Source organism: Mus pahari, chromosome 10 (assembly GCF_900095145.1).
Source record: "Mus pahari chromosome 10, PAHARI_EIJ_v1.1, whole genome shotgun sequence".
Taxonomy (NCBI): Eukaryota; Metazoa; Chordata; class Mammalia; order Rodentia; family Muridae; genus Mus; species Mus pahari.
The window spans coordinates 101,628,355-101,645,033 of NC_034599.1; the positions used below are offsets into that span (position 1 = coordinate 101,628,355).

At 46.3% G+C, this 16,679-nt stretch overlaps 1 protein-coding gene across 1 annotated transcript in view; it reads right to left on the minus strand.

The window, feature by feature from the left end:
- The window catches only part of Bsn (bassoon presynaptic cytomatrix protein), a 92,392-nt gene that overhangs the window by 52,258 nt on the left and 23,455 nt on the right, over positions 1–16,679 (minus strand). The gene's annotated exons all lie outside the window — the stretch shown is intronic.

Here is a 16,679-nt window from a genome sequence, read left to right on the forward strand (position 1 = left end):
GAGAGAGAGAGAGAGAGATTGATCTAACGTTTTCCACAGACAGGCAGAGTCCTCAGAGCCTGCTGCAGGGTCCAGCCAGCGGCTCTCTGTGTTAAGGGCAACACCATGGGCATAGGACACAGAGGACCCACTGTAATATGTGGAGTCTACCAGGCATCCCTGGCCAATGACAGACAGGAATGGGGAAGGACTCTAAAGCTTGGGACAGACATCACGACAGCATCTGCTCAGAAGTCTTACTCAGAAAGTCTACTTGAAAAGACTTGGGTTTCCTGTGGCAACTACCACCATCAGCCACACATGAAGGAAGCCTGGAAGAGCCACACTGCTGAGCCGTCGCTTCGATTTCAGAAGCACCTCCAGGATGACCACCCCACATCCTCCAAAGCAGTGGGACCCCTAGTCTAGGCCGTTTCCTTTTCCCATACTGCCTGCAGACAAGGATGTCTGATGCCACATCTGACCTCGTCCCACCCCAACTCACCCTCCCTTCTCTTTCTGTGGACAAAGCACCTGCCAGGCAAATGTGAACAGATACAGTACACATCCTGGAAGCAACATAAAGCTTTGTACTCCCAGAACTTGGGGGACCCTCAGGGCAAGGTGGCTAGTGAGATTACCCACAAATGGTGAGCCCCAGGATTAATGAGTGACTGAGCCTCAATAAATAAAGTGAAGAACAATCACCCACACCACCTACATAAACACTAGACCTCCTCACAAGGGAGAACAAACACCTACAGTCACACAAGTATACACACATATACAAGCCCTACGGGACATTTGTCTGATTTCCCCTGTCCTGACATCTGCCGTATCTTACTGTAGACTCCAGTAGCTTCCTGAAGGGAGGGGTCTTTGGTGGCTCTCTGACCTCACCTGCACACAGTATGAGCCCAGATGCCTACACAGCGCTGCTGGTGCTAAGAAACTATTGACTACAGGATGTGATTCGATTTTCTCAAGACAATAAGACAATACACACACACACACACACACACACACACACACACAAACACACACACACACGGATTGCTTTATTATGTTTTGTGTTTCAAAACAGGGTTTCTCTGTGTATCCCTGGCTGTCTGGAACTTACTGTAGACCAGGCAGGCCTCAAACTCAGAGATCAGCCTACCTCTGCCTCCTGAGTGCTGGAATTAAAGGTGTGTGTCACCACTTCCCTGCATATGTATTTTTTTTTTTAATGCTGTCTCTAAATGGTAAATGTGCTGGCTAGTTTTATGTCAACTTGACACAAACTAGAATCCTCAGAGAGGAGGGAGCCTCAATTGAAAAAATATCTCCATAAGATTAGGCTATAGGACATTTTTTAAATTAGTGATGGATGGGGAGAGCCCAGCCCATTGCAGGCAGTGCAACCCCTGGGCTGGTGGTCCTCAGTTCTACAAGAAAACAGGCTGAGCAAGCCATGGGGAGCAAGCAAATGAGCAGCATGCCCCCACAGCCTCTGCATCAGCTCCTGGGTTGAATTCCTGCCCTGACTTCCATTAATAATAGACGATGACGTGAAGTGACGTGAAGTGTGAGCCAAACAAACCCTCTCCTTCCCAACTTGCTTTTGGTCGTGGTGTTTCTTGAACCCTAACTAGGGCAGTACACGAGGTGGAATTCAGCCAGAACAGCATCCTCTCTTGTAACTGATACTCTCTGCAACACCAGGGACGTGTGCACAGCCACCTCCTTCCATCTTCGACATCGCCACATCCATTGCTTCACACACTGTCAGCCTCCGTGCAGAAAATGAACATGGGTGGTGACTCATCTCTCGTTTTTTCCAACTGTACTGTCTTACCTCTGTGATTTTTCTGTTTTAGAAAATGCATTTTTTTTATGTGTATGAGTGTTTTCCCTGTACATATTTCTGTACATTGTGTGCATGCCTGTTTCCAATGGAGGCTAGAGGAAGGTTCCAGGTCCTCTAGACTGGAACTTCAGATGGTTTTACAGCTGCAAGTGGGTGCTGGGAACCAAATCCAGGTGCCCTGTAAGAGCAGTGAGTGCTTATAACCACTGGGCCATTGCTCCAGCTCTTCCTCTGGGGCTTGTATTGCTTTTCAGGGTCTCAGGTAGTCAGGTTGGCCTCAAATGCTCTATGTAGCCAGATGACATTGAACGTCTGATCCTCTTGCCTCTACTACCCAAGCTCTGGGACTATAGATGTGTACAGCATGCCTGGTTTATATGGAGCTGGAGAGTGAACCCAGAACCCAGGCAAGCTAGGCAAATGCTGTGCTAACAGAGCTACATCCCATCCCTGCATTTACAGGTCTGTGATGTCCAACTGAGGCTCTAGGCTCTGGCTTTTCCTCTTCCTCAAACCTGGGAGCATAGGAATGGCGAGAGCTCTATGTCTATGACCTTCCTGTGGACAGTTGCCCATCAATCAGAACAGTGACCAGTGACTGACTTCTGGCAAAAGATGCCTTTCCATACCACCTCTGGCTGTGGAGGTGGGGGTCTCATACCCCTCCTCTGCTACACGGTAACTAAAGTTCCATAGGTCTGACTTAGGTCAAAACTGTCATTTAAGGTTTTAATTTAATTTAGCTTGACATTAATAACTTTCAAGTGCCTGGACGCCCCCTCACCAAGTGAAGCCCTCTTCGTGGCTGGCCACCCAGGGCTCTCTCCTTCCTGGGGTTCCTTGTCTGGGCCAAGGCTCGGGGACATTTCTGTTTCTATCTAACATGGAGAGAACATTAAACTCCATAAAAATAAATGTTCAGAGAAAAGAAATAACCCCTGGAAAGATGTTCCAGGGGTTAAAACACGTTTGCTCTTGCTGAGGACCTGGGTTCGGGTCCCAGCATCCACACAGTAACTCGCAAACACCCATAAATCAAGTTTCAGAGGATTCAACGCTCTCTTCTCACTTCTGCAGACACCAGACACATATGTGGTGTACATACATACGTGTAGACAAAACTCTCCCACGCCTAAGTAAATGTAAACACTAATGTTCTAGTTTAGTGCTTCCTAATGATGTGATCCTTTAGTACAATTCCTTGTGTTGCAGCGACCCCACACCCATGCCAACCATACATTTTTCATTGCTATTTCATAACTGTAATTTAGTTAATGTTATGAATCATAATGTAGATATTTGTGTTTTCTGATGGTTCTAGGTGACCCCTATAAAAATGTTGTTTGACAACACCCCAAAGAGGTTGTGAATGACTCACAGGTTGAGACCAGTGCTCTAGTTAGACCCATGGTGACAAACGCTTATAATCCCAGCACTAAGGAGGTTGGTTGAGGCAGGACTATCCTTTTGAAGCTAGCCTACACTACAGTGGGACACCATATGTACATGTGTGTGCATGTGGATCACAGTAGTGCTCACAAGTGTGTGTATAAGCATGAGCACGTGAGTACATGTGTGATCACATTCGCCATGACTCAGGGATGGCCACTGAATTATGAGGGAGGTCTGATCCCAAAGGGAAGGGCAAATGCTCCAAACAACAGCCCAGGCCAGTCACCATGCCAGTCACCATGCCAGGGCCACCCTGGGCCAACAGAACGCAGGGCCATGCCAGCATCAGCAACAGAGATGCCAGGTGCACAGTAGGCATGGAGGAAAACATTAGCTTTCGCCTTCCTCCCTTCCTTCCCTGGCTTGGTAGCAAGTAGAGTGGGCAGGAAGCCTGCGGTTCTGATGCCAAAGTCTCAGGGAAGTGGGAAATAACAAGAAGTCAGCCAGCAACTCTAAGAGAGAGAGAGAAAACAAAACAAACGGAAGAACTGCATGCACTGTGTCTGAGAGGCGGAGAGACCAGGGTCTGAGCCAGGTTATAAAACAGGTCCGAAGCCTAACCAGCCCCACTGCCCAGGGTCGGGTGAGTGTGTCCAGGCCACACAACCCTGCAGAGAAGATAAGGGCAACACTGCATGCTCAGGCCATGGCCTGAGGGAGGAAGGAGCTGGAGACCTGGGCACAGTGGGGTTTCTGGAAACAGAGTGGGGTGTCAGAAATAGAGGATGCGGCGGAGACTCGGACACTGGCGGGAAACTCGGGAGGAAAGGGATCGGCTTTTACAAGGCGCTGCTCCACTGAGAATCAGGCTCTCCCAGGGAGCAGGTGCCTGGCATCGAGCTCCTCTGCAGCCTTGATGGCCTGGCACTGAGCTAGGCAGACACAGCTGCTCATCTTGTGGAACTTGCCTTATGGTCAGGATGCAGGAAAAAAAACAAGAAGACAAATTCAGGGCATGAGAGGTGTTTGGAAAAACCTGAGGGAGGAAGTGGGAAACTTCTGAAGGAGGGCGCACAAGGAGGGCGCTGCAAGCATCCGGGAGTTGTACCACGCACGGCCCAGGGGAGGGCATCTGAAGGATCAATGGCAGAGCCATAGACTTTGAGACGGAAGTATGCACTGCAGGTAGGGACCAACAAGCAGCCAGTGATGCTGGGGGACATACCACGGGAGACTGAGCAGGGGGAGGATCTGGGAGCACTGGACATAGGACCTTTCCAAGTCATCAGGGTCACTCAGATGTCCACTAGGCTGCTGCAAATATTCAAGGATCTCTGCAATGCTCACAACATCTCAAACGTATTAGCAAACCATGTGTCCATTGACAGATGCCTACATACATGTTTTATACATACATGTGGCAGAAATTTACCAGCTCTACAGAGTGAGGAAATGAGAAAACATGCCACAATAGGGATGACCCCTAAAGACATCATGCTAATGAAATAAGCAGTCTCAAGAAAGCAGGTGTTCTAGAAGGTTCCCTAGAACTATACATAAGTCGAATTCACAGAGACAGGGGAAAGAGTATCACTGCTCAATAGCTTCGGAGTTCCGGTCTGAGACCATGAAAGGGTTGGGGAAGAACGGCAGTTGTGATGTCACGATAGGAACAAACCCCACCCCACTAAACTGTACGCTCCCATGGGTCAAGCAGGGCGTGGTGGCTCGTGCTTGTAATCCCTGCACTCAGAGGCTGAGGCAAGAGGACTCCTTGAGTTTGAAGCCAGACTAGACTACAGACTGATAAAAAAGAATCTGGGCCACCAAGGTGGTTTCATGGGTAACTTGCCACATGTATGAACCATCTGAGTCTGATCCCTAGAACCCAAGTAAAGGTAGACAGTAAGAAAATACAGAGTTGTCCCCAGACCTCGATATGCACATGGTGGCATGAAACCAGCCCCCACACAGGTCATACATATAACGCAGTAATAATAATAAAATGCAAGGAACAAAAACTTGAAATTATACAATTTGTATGACGTACGTTTTAGCCCAGTAAAAAAGGCAACAGAGGTTCTGCTATAATGTAAATAAAACTAAAATACCTGCTCAGTGGAAGGGTGAAGCACAAACAGACAAATTTTATTATTCCATGTTTATGAAATGTATAGAAAAGGCAAATGTGTAGATATAAACAGTGGAACCATGAGGGCCAGGGGTGGGGGTGGGGGTGGGGGCGGGGAAGCAAGGCAGCAATAAATAATTAGTGGAAAGGGGGGGTTCTCTTTTAAACATTAGTAATTTCTAAATGTTTAGTATTCTTTCAAGATTTATTTATTTTGATTTAATGTGTTTTATTTTATGTGTTTTGCCTTCATGGGCGTCTGGGCACCACGTGCCTGCCTTGTGCCCGTGGAGGTCAGAAGAGGGAGCTGGATCCCTGGGACTGCTGCCAAGTGGGTGCTGGGAGCCAACCCTGGGTCCTCTGCTCTAGAAAAGCAGCAAGTGCTCTGAGCCAGGTGGAGCCAGCCCTCCAACACTTTTACTTGGATTTTAAATTTTATTTTTAATGATTTATTTTGTTTTCCTGAGACAGAGTCTTTCCATGTAGCCCTGGTTGTCTTAGAATTTGCTATTTAGGCTGGCTTTGAACCCACAGAGATCTATCTGCATCAGCCTCCTGATTGTTAGAATTAATAGCATCAGCTATTTTTATTTTTTAACAGATTTTAAAACCTTATTTAGTTAATTTATGCAGGGTGTGTGTGTGTGTGTGTGTGTGTGTGTGTGTGAGAGAGAGAGAGAGAGAGAGAGAGAGAGAGAGAGAGAGGCTTAGATTTAGTTCTCTCCTTCCACTGTAGGTACCAGGGATCGAACCCCGGTCACCAGGCCAGTCCAGGGAGTACCTTTACCCTCTGAGCCGTCTGATTAGCACTAGTTTCCTTTGAAGAGATAAAACAGACCCGCACAGATGCGGCTCCAGTGCAGCACTGTGGATATATTAGGGCGGGGAGTCACTTTAAATAGTTCATTTATACTATATCACTTTTACTAACAAGGGAAGAGACAAAATGAATCCTTGTGTAAAATCGGAGGACGTCTCTCCCGGGGCTGCAAAGGCCTCTTCTGCTCCCTGTGAGCCAGGAACAAACCTGCCAGCAGCCATGGTCCTCCAAACCCAATGGGCCAGCTCCGCCCTTCTCTTACACAGCCCTTGAGACAAAGATCCAGTCATTTGCTAATTCAGTAACTTTGAAACTATCCAAAATATCCAAAAATGGCAACCCAGGCAAGAGCTTCCAGCCGTAGCTGCATTATTAGAAAGGCGAGTGGCATTTACACATCCACCACTTCAGGTGGCCCCATTGGAAGAAGAGGACCTCGTCCCACACCGGCCAGACAGTGTATCTGCAACAGGCAAAGACGAATGAGGTAGAGGGACATGGTCACTTTCTCTGTTGTCCCCAGGAGCAGGAATGAGACCAGCAGAGAAGGATCTGAGCACCTCAGGGGTCCCAGGAGAGCTGACCTTCAGGAGGCAGCAACAGAGGGGTGCAACCTTGACTAGGTGTGCAGGGAGGGAGATAGGACCAAGCGGGTCAGGCCAACCCGATGACTGAGCATAAGACTCCAGGAGTCACTCTACGGGAGTTGTGTGGGATGTCAGCGTCCTCTGCACTGTGGCCCAACCCACAGTACACTTCCTCTCACCCCAAACAGAGCAATCTGTCACCAAGGAAAGGGCACAGAGTACAGGAGGGAGCAGGCCAGACCATGGGGTTGAGTGAGGAACCTAGCCACTTATAGCCAGAGCCTTTACATCCACTATGGCGGCCAATCTCAGCACCGTGATGACAGTCTAGATGAGGAAAAAGTTTGAAGAGAAGAGTCAACACATGAAGGCAAAGTTAGGATCAGAACTAGGCCTCCCCCTGCAAAGCCACCCCCTTCCTTTGAGTGTCTCCCTGCTCTCATGACCTTTCCTGATTTGGGGCACTGCCACCAGCCCTCAGAGAGCCTGATCAGCCAGGTCGAGTCACCCTGCTCCTTGAGGGGGAGATTATGTGGGCAGAGCGGGCTGAGGGCCTAAGGAAACCTTTGTGATCTCCAAGAGGCAAACTCAAGGACACTCCCAAAGAATTAGGTGGCAGAGCAGAGTGGACATGAAGCCCTAAGCTCATGTCCCCTCACCCATCCACCTCACCCTTCCAAACATGGTAGGCCCAGTGCAGAAGCCTTGAACAGAGAGCCCCCTTGGCGTTGCTCAGGAGAGCCCTGAGTCTGAAAAGGTAATGCAGTCCTGTCATGGTGAGCTCCCAGAACACCAAGTTCTAGCTCGAAGAGAACAGAACTGGGGACCACGCAAAGGCACCAGATGGAGTCTTCTCTATTTTAGCCAAATGCTGTGACTCATTTAAACAAATCCTAGCGTTTTCAGAAATCTAATACATACCTCCTATTGAAAAATACAGAAGATAAATTCTTCAGGAGCAAACCATCCTAGCGACACATACAAAAAGCTGTTGTTTTTTTTTGCTTTGGGGGGCTTTTGTGGGGTGGGTGGTAGAAACTAGGCTAGTACAGAATCAGCCTTCATGAAAGATGGAACCTGGAGCAACTTTAGTGGAAAACCAGCTTGAGAGGGGCCTGACCCTGCAGCTTTCAGAGTCCCTGGCTCTAGCTCTTTGCCTTGACGTCAAGACGGCAGGTTCCGCGGAAGGAGGGGTCTGGCTCAGAGTGCCACACTCGTTACAGACACATCTAGACACTTATCTTTAGAAGCCATTGGAAAGGAAAACAGGGCCGGGACACAAAGAGCAGAGCCCCTCCCTAACCCCACCCAGCCTCTGGGGAAGGTCTTCGGTGTGGCATTCAGACAGAGCTACTTCCAGAGATGGCCTCCCCTGCCTGTAATCACCTCAGCACTTGAGAGGAGAAGGCAGGTGGATCAAAAACCCATGGTTATCCTCTCCAGCACCAGGAACTGAAGGCCAGGCTGGGAGGCACGAGACCCTGCCTCAGTAAAATAAATACAGTCACAAAGAATACCTTTGAATTAAAACTGCAATGACTAAATTTTACAAAATTTAAAAAGAAGCCCACAAGCCTATATTCTAGCATTCAGGAATCTGAAGCAGGAATATTGTGAGTTTAAAGCCAGCCTGAGCTACCTTGTCAATTTCAGGTCAGTCTCAGTTACATACCCTGTCTCAGAAAATATTGGTTTTTTTTTTTTTTTTAAATGTAAGTCATAGAAGGGCTGGAAAGTTGGCTTGAGAGTTGCTCTTCCAAAGGACCCAGGTTCAACTCCCAGCACCCACACGGTGGCTCGCAATTGTCTGTAACTCCAGTTCCAGGGGATCCAATGCTCTTGTCTGGCCTCTCTAGGCACCAGGCTCACACATGGTGCACAAACATATTTGTGGGCAAAACACCCATACCCAAAATAAAATAAAAAATTTAAAAACTGAAGTAAGACATAGAAGGACATGTCTGTAATCACAGCAAGTGGGAGGTAGAAGAGGGAGGATCACATGTCTAAAGCCGGCTTGGGTTACATGCAAACAAGCAAGATGATGATGATGGTGGTGGTGATGATGATGAATGATGATGGGGGAGGAGGAAGAGGAGAAGAAGAAGAGGGAGAAGATTATTTGGATCTCAAGCACAATGTTGTTTTACCATGCACAAACCAGTAACTAGCTACTCAGTTGACTGAAACAGAAGACCACTTGAAGTAATGCTTGTTAGATAGGTGTGGTAGTTTGAATGGAATTGGCTCCCACAGGCCCACAGGGAGTGTCACTATTAGGAGGTGTGGCCTTGTTGGAGTAGGTTTGGCCTTGTGGGGGGAAGTATGTCACTGTGGAGACTGGCTTTGAGGTCTCATATATGCTCAAGACAGGCCCAGTGACACAGTCTCTCCTTGTTGCCTTTGGACAAAAATGTAGAACTCTTAGCTTCTCCAGCACCATGTCTGCCTGCATACTGCCATGATGATAATGGACCGAACGTTTGATGCTGTAAGTCAGCCCCAATTAAACGTTTTCCTTTATAGAGGTGCTGTGAGCATGATGTCTCTTCACAGCAGTAAGACATAAACTAAGAGAATAAGTTAGATCGAGTCTATGTGTAGGAAATTCTTTTTATACAATCTATAGACTAGGAGAAAATTTGAAAGTGCATACCCAACAAAGGATGCGAACTCACAAATGTAAAGAATTCTCAAAGCTCAACAGAGGTGAAAAGCTGAAAACAACAGACAGGCGCAGACACACTGGAGGAGACTTACACAGGGAGAAGCAGCAAATTGAAAGATGCTCAATATGATTGATTAGCTATGAAGAGAAACACAAACTCAGGGCTGAGGAGATATATACCCTGGGTGCTGGCACATGTGCCTAACATGCTACAGGCATGACTTTCAGTACCACCTTGCCACCACCACCAACAACAACAACAAAAAAAATGAAACAAAACTCGTAAGATTCTCTACAAACCTACAATAATCACCACAATAAAGAATGAGAGCATGAACCAGTGATGTGGCTCAGCAGTAATGATGCTCACCACAAAAGCCTAGCGAACGGATCCTGGGAACAGACTATAAAGGCAGAGGAGCAAAACAACTTCACGAAGTTGTCCTCTGACCTCCACATACGCAGCATGGCAGGCCCGTGGCTGTACGCACGCACATGTATACACACATGCACAATAATAATGGATAAACATTTAGATATGTTTTTAAAATGAGGACAGGCCGGGCAGTGGTGGCACACGCCTTTAATTCCAGCACTTGGGAGCCAGAGGCAGGCAGATTTCTGAGTTCGAGGCCAACCTGGTCTACAGAGTGAGTTCCAGGTCAGCCAGGGCTACACAGACCCTGTCTTGAAAAACTACAAAAAAAAAAAAAAAAAAAAAAAAAAAAAAAAGAGGACAGTTTGGCATTGTGGTATATGTCTTTAATTAATCCTAACACTTGGAAGTCAGAGGCAGATGGATCTCTGTGAGTTTAAAGCCAACCTGGTCTATATAGTGAGTTTCAGGACAGCCAGAGCTACATAGTGAGACCCTGTTTTGAACACGCACACAACAACAACAACAACAACAACAACAACAACAACAACAAAACGAGGGTGGTATCAGCACTGACCAGGATGCAGGGAAAGGATTGCTCAGGCAATGCAGGCAGACATGAATGTGCTCTCTCCAAGGTGCAGGGAGCAGTGTGGGAAGGTGTGTGTGTGTGTGTGTGTGTGTGTGTGTGTGTGTGTGTGTGTGTGTGTGTGTGTATAACTGTGAGTGCCATGAAACTGCTGTTCAGACACCTGATGCAGTCATGAGCACACAGCAGCCGTGGGTCCCTGCGCAAGATTGGACCCGCCAACATTCTATCATGGGTTGAGGGGTTCCCCACGAGGCCCTATCCCTTTCTGCGGAGCTAGTAGTGGGAGAGAGAGAGAGAGATGTATACCAGTCAGTTGCCCATTTGTGACCTTGGTCTCTCTACATAGCCTGCTTCTACGTCCTAAATGCTGAGGTTTGGGGGTTAAAGGTGTGTGTCACCAAGCCTTGCCTGAAACAATGGCCTTCTGTGACTTTTGTGTGTATGTCTGTTGTGTGGGTGACATTCAGGTGCTAGTAGAGACCAGAGGAGTGAGATCCCTGAGGTTCAGAGCTACCCACCTGATGCAGGCGCTAAGGCTCCGGCTTTGGTCCTCTGGAAGAACTGTGCATGCTCTTAACTACAGTGACATCTCTCTAGCTCCTTCAACTTGCCATTTTTAAAAATTAAGATTGCAACTATAAATTAGCCTAGCATTTAAACTCCTGAGAATTTAACCCAGAAAAACTAAAAAGTATGTGCAGGTGGATATGGTGACAAACACCCTTGGCCCCAACACTTGGGCAGGAGCATCATGATTTTAGGTTAGTCTGGACTACACTGAAAATTCCAGGCCAGATTGAGCTCATAGCAGGATATTGTCAAGAAAGAAAAGGAATGAAGGGATGGAAGAAAGGAGGAAATGAAGCAAACTATCCTTGTATAAATGTTCAAAAAGGCTTATTTGCAATAGATCACAACTTAAATCGTCCCAGATGCCCTTAAACAGCGAATGTGAAAACAAACTGACACAAGTATGCCATAAACCAATAATCAGCAATAAAAATGAATGACCTGCTGATAGATGCATCAGCGTGGATTACTCTCTAGAGAACTATGATGAATTTAATAAAGAGCTAGTCTAGGGATATAGCCTGGTGGTAGAGTGTTTGTCTAGGCCACGAGGCCTTGGGTTTGATCCAGATAACGATAACTACACCAAAAAAAAAAAAAAAAAAAAAAGCCAACTTCAAGGTGTGTGTGTGTGTGTATCTGTGTGTACATATATTATACACACATATACTATATGGTAGTAGGATCAAACCTAAGGCTTTCTGCATTTAAGGTGCACTAATTCACTTTTATTATCAACTTGACACAAGTAAGAGTCACTGGGAAGAGAAAACCTCTATTGAGGAATTGCCTACACCAGACTGGCCTGTGGGCATACCTGGGGGCCATTTTCTTGACCGTTAACTGATGTAGGAGGGCCCCGCCCACTATGAACAGCAGCATCCAGAGGCAGGTGGTCATAATCTGCGTACAAATGTCGGTAAAGGGCTGGAGAGATGGAGGCTAAGGATACATTCTGCTCTTACAGAGGTCCTGTAGAGGTCCACAGCACACACCTCACAACCACCTGTTAACTCCAGCTTCAGATGATACAGCGTTCTCTTCTGGATTCCACAGTGATCTACATGCACATGCACACAAGCGTACACATACTCAAAAATAATGAGAAATAAAGAGAGAACTCGTTGGTCAGATAACAGGGAGGGAGCCAGTAAGCAGCATTTCTCCATGATTTATACTTCAGTTTCTGACTTCTCTCAGTGATAGACTGGAAATGTAAGCGGAAATAAGCCCCTTTCTCCCCATGTTGCTTCTGGTCATGGTGTTTATCACAGCAGCAGAAAAGTTGTTAATACACTCGGCAGGTGTTCCATCAACTGAGGTACAGTCTAGCCCTCCCTTTGTACTTAAGATCCAAAAGGATCGGGCTGGTGAGATGGCTCAGTGGGTAAGAGCACCCAACTGCTCTTCCAAAGGTCTGGAGTTCAAATCCCAGCAACCACATGGTGGCTCATAACCATCTGTAACACGATCCAACGCCCTCTTCTGGAGTGTCTGAAGACAGCTACAGTGTACTTACGTATAATAAATAAATAAATTGAAAAAAAAAAAAAAAAAAGATCCAAAAGGATCCTCTCCTAGTTGCTCAGGCTGCCCTTAAACCAAGTCTATGGCCCAGGCAGGCCCTGAACTTGAGACCCTCCTGCCTTCAGACTCCCAAGTACCTGGGACTATAGTCCTGACCCATCAGGGCTGGTCAGGGTCAATGATCTCTCAAATAACAAACACACAGACAGCACTCAGGAGGTATAGGAAGGCAGACTTCTGGGAGTTCTGAGCCAGCCTGGATTACATAGTAAGTTCCAGGCCAGCCAGGACTATCTAGGACCCTGATTCAAAAATAATAGGACTGGAGAGATGTTCCAGCAGCCAAGAGAACGTAGTATTCTTGTAGGGACTCAAGTTCAGTTCCTGGGACCCAGGCTGGGTAGCTCAGCTCACAACCGCTGTAACTTCAGCGCCAAAGGATCAGACACCTGTGGCCTTTGGAGGCTCCTGTCTTCACACAAAACACCCCCCCCCACACACACACACAAATATGTTTACACATAATTAAGAATAAAATATTTATAAATAAATAAATACATCAAGTAAGCTTAAAAATCTGTAGGAAAAAAGATAATTGTTAATGAAGTCAGAATGAAACTGTTATCTGATTAACAAGATTAACAAGAAAGCAAAACCTAAGATTTAGCAGGAAGAACATAACTGATCGCAGATCGCCTTACAAGAAACCACAAAGGGAGAGGTTGAAAGCAAGCGACACCAGTGGTCAGTCTAACCTGCACACAAAAACCTGAGGGAGCCACAGTGTGCCTAAGAGCAGGAGAAAGTGTGACCACAAATTCCTTTCACTTCCTTAACTGACTTGGGAAACAATCGAGTAAGATAAAACATTTATATATGTAAGGTAGTCGAATCTAGACAGAAATATATACAATATATTGAAATACAGAAGGCACATTAGACGAAAGGGAAACAAGTCCACGGGAAACAGCAGGGAGTAAAGACAGCAAAGGAAAGGCTGTTATACAAACTCTGGTGTGTGAGTGTGTGTGTGTGTGCACGTGCGTGTGCCTGCTGTCCTTTATCTCTTAGCTTGTAAAGGAGAACCTATGAGGTTATCTGTAGCACTATATAAAGTGACAGTTATAACTATATAATTATGATGTGTTTTCCATTTGTAACGTGATACAGAACAATAATAGTGTAACACGGGAAGAGGAACGCAGCTGCGTATGGAGCCAAGTGTCTACTCTCAATGTTTTTCTCAGTGCAGGATCAAACCCCAGGCCTTGCACACAGTAGACAAGAACTAACACTGAGCCACATCCTTAGTCCACATCACTAAAATTAAATTAGCATAAATCTGAAGTACATCCTGGGTCTGGCTAGGTGGCGTAAACCTTTAATCCCAGCACTTGGGAGTCAGAGGCAGTTGGATCTCTATAAATTTAAGGCCAGCCTGGTCTATCTAGCAATTCCAGGCTAGCTGAAGCTATTTAGTGAGACTCTATCTCAAAAACAAGTAAGTCTGAAGTAGAGGGGTTTTTGTTGTTGTTGTTGTTTGTGTATTTATTCAAGACAGGGTCTCATCATGTAGCCCTGGCTGTCTTGGAACTCACTCTGTAGACCAGGCTGGCTTCAGACTCACAGAGATCCACCTGCCTCTGCCTCCCAAGGTCTGGAACTAAAGGTGTGTGCCACCATGTCTGGCTTGAAATAGGTTAGAAAATAATAAGACATAGATTGTAAGCCCTAAATAATTTAAAAGCATGCAATTACAATGTTATACTAGAAAATGTCCACGTAATACAAAGTGAGGCAATAAAAGTGGAAGAAAGAGGTAAGAAAGCTTGAGACACATAAAAAGCAAAAGGCAAAGTGCACTGCAAATCCTACCATATCAGGAATTAGATTACATGATCTAATCCAAGGTCAGAGACCACCAAATTTGATTGAGAAAAAGAGATGAAAGTATTATCCACGAGAGACATTTTTAGATGCAAAGAAAAAAAAAAAAAGACGAAGCCTTGCTCTCTGTCTCTGGTTGGCCTAGAACTCACATCTAGGCCAGATTCTCCTTGAACTTGTGAGTGATCCCTCTGCCTCAGCCTCCCAAGCAGAATTATTACTTAATGGGAAAAAACAGTCATGTGACCACCTCTCCAAGAGCGGAGAGGGGGGAGGGGGGAGGGGCGCTGCGGAGCAGGGTGGCTGTGCTGATGTTTGATGATGTCAGACTTCAGAGGCATGCTGGGAAGTGAAGGCCTCCAGTCCCAGCAACTCCCTGGCTAAGCCTAGAGGAGTCCGAGCACAGAGGCTTGAAGGTAGCCTGAACATTGAAAGACTTTATCTCTTTAAGGAGGGGAGGGGAGGAGCTGACGGAAGATAAAGGCTAACAAAGGGGCTGTGGAATTAGAAAGCTGCCTAACAAACAGGCCCCCAAATACATAAAGCAACTAAGTTAAGAAAGCAGGCAATTCAACTCTAATAGCTGGGGACTTCAGTTCCTTACAGGAACAAATAGAACAACCCTGTGAAGATTAAAGACTTGAAACTCACAACACCTAACTAGAACTAATAGCCGTCTGGGAACACTCCACCCAGTATCAGCATGCACACTCAAGTGCGCGTGGATCACTGGTCCCAGACCACAGCCCAGATACACGATAAACCCCATCCATTTTAAAGTACTGAAGTCATGATATGGATGTTCTTTGAACACACTATAATTAGCAACAGAATTGGCAACGGGACAAGTTTGTAAAATTCACAACTAAGTGTCCTAAATAAGCAATGAATCTGGGAAAAACAATCCTTAAGGAAATATTTCAAGGTACTCTTTTTTGATTTTTAAGACAGGATTTCTCTGTGTAACAGCCCTGGCTGTCCTGGAACTTGCTTTATAGACCAGGCTGGCCTCCAACTCACAGAGATTGGCCTGCTTCTGCCTCCTAAGCACTGGGACTAAAGGTGTGCACCAACACACCCTGCTCAAAATATACTTTTAAGATGAGTGAAAATGAAAATGTTCTGTACTAAACACATGGGTGCAGCAAAGCACGTCAGTACGTATACTGGGAAAATAAAGATCGATTATCAATAACCTAACCTTCCTTCTGAACCCCCAGGAAAATAAGAGTGAACTCCAGAATGTAGAGCTCGGTGAGGAAATGTTGGCTACGTGCTCACCCATCCTGGAGTGTATCCTGCTGCATCTTATCTCCCTCCACCTCTTTAATGTATATAAATAGCCTTTCCCTCTGGAGCCAGCTGTGGTGGCATATACCTGTCACCCCAGCAATCCAGGAGTGAACAGGAAAACTCAAAGTCTGATGTGGTGACCTTGAGCTACCTAACAAGGTTCTGCCAAAAGCTAAAGTACAAAACTAGAAAGAAAGAAAACCTTTCTTCTTAATGAACTCCAGCTCTGCTCTAAGGAGTGGACGAGGCTAGAAAGGTGGCTCAGTGGTTAAGAGGACTTGTGATTCCGAAGAGGACCTGGGTTCTGTCCCCAGCATCCACATGACGGCTCGCAACCATCTGTAATTCCGGTTTGGGGAGATCCACTGCTCTCCTCTGGCTCACAAGGCTCTGCATGCATGTAGTGTGTGCAGACACACAAGCATACAAATACAACAAAAAGAAATGAACACAACTTTTAAAAGTTTATTTGTTGATTTCTATGTGCATTGGTGTTTTGCCTGCATGTCTGTCTGTGTGAGGGGTGTCAGATCCCTGGAACTGGAGTTACAGACAGCTGTGAGCTGTCATGTGGGTGATGGGGACAGAACCCAGGGCCTCTGGAAGAGCAGCCAGTGCTCTTAACTGCTAAGCCACCTTTCCTGCTCCAATGAATAAAAAATGTTTTATTTATTTTTATTCCATGTGCACTGGTGCTTTGCCTGCATGTACGTCTGTATGAGGGTGTCAGAGCCCCCAAAGCTTGAATTATAGACAGCTGGGATCTGCCATGTGGGTGTTGGGAATTGAACCTGGGTCCTCAGGAAGATCACTCAGGCTCCTAAAGTCTGAACCATCTCTCCAACTCCTGAATAAATTTTTTTTTAGAGAATAAGAAATAGGGGAGAGGCTCATGGGGGTCCCACCGTTCTTGAGGGAACAGGCTGCTAATGTTTGCTGGGAAGGGAAAAACAGGTTCTTCTGTGTTTTTCTTCTTCCTCCTCTTCCTCTTCCTCTTTCTCCCCCCCC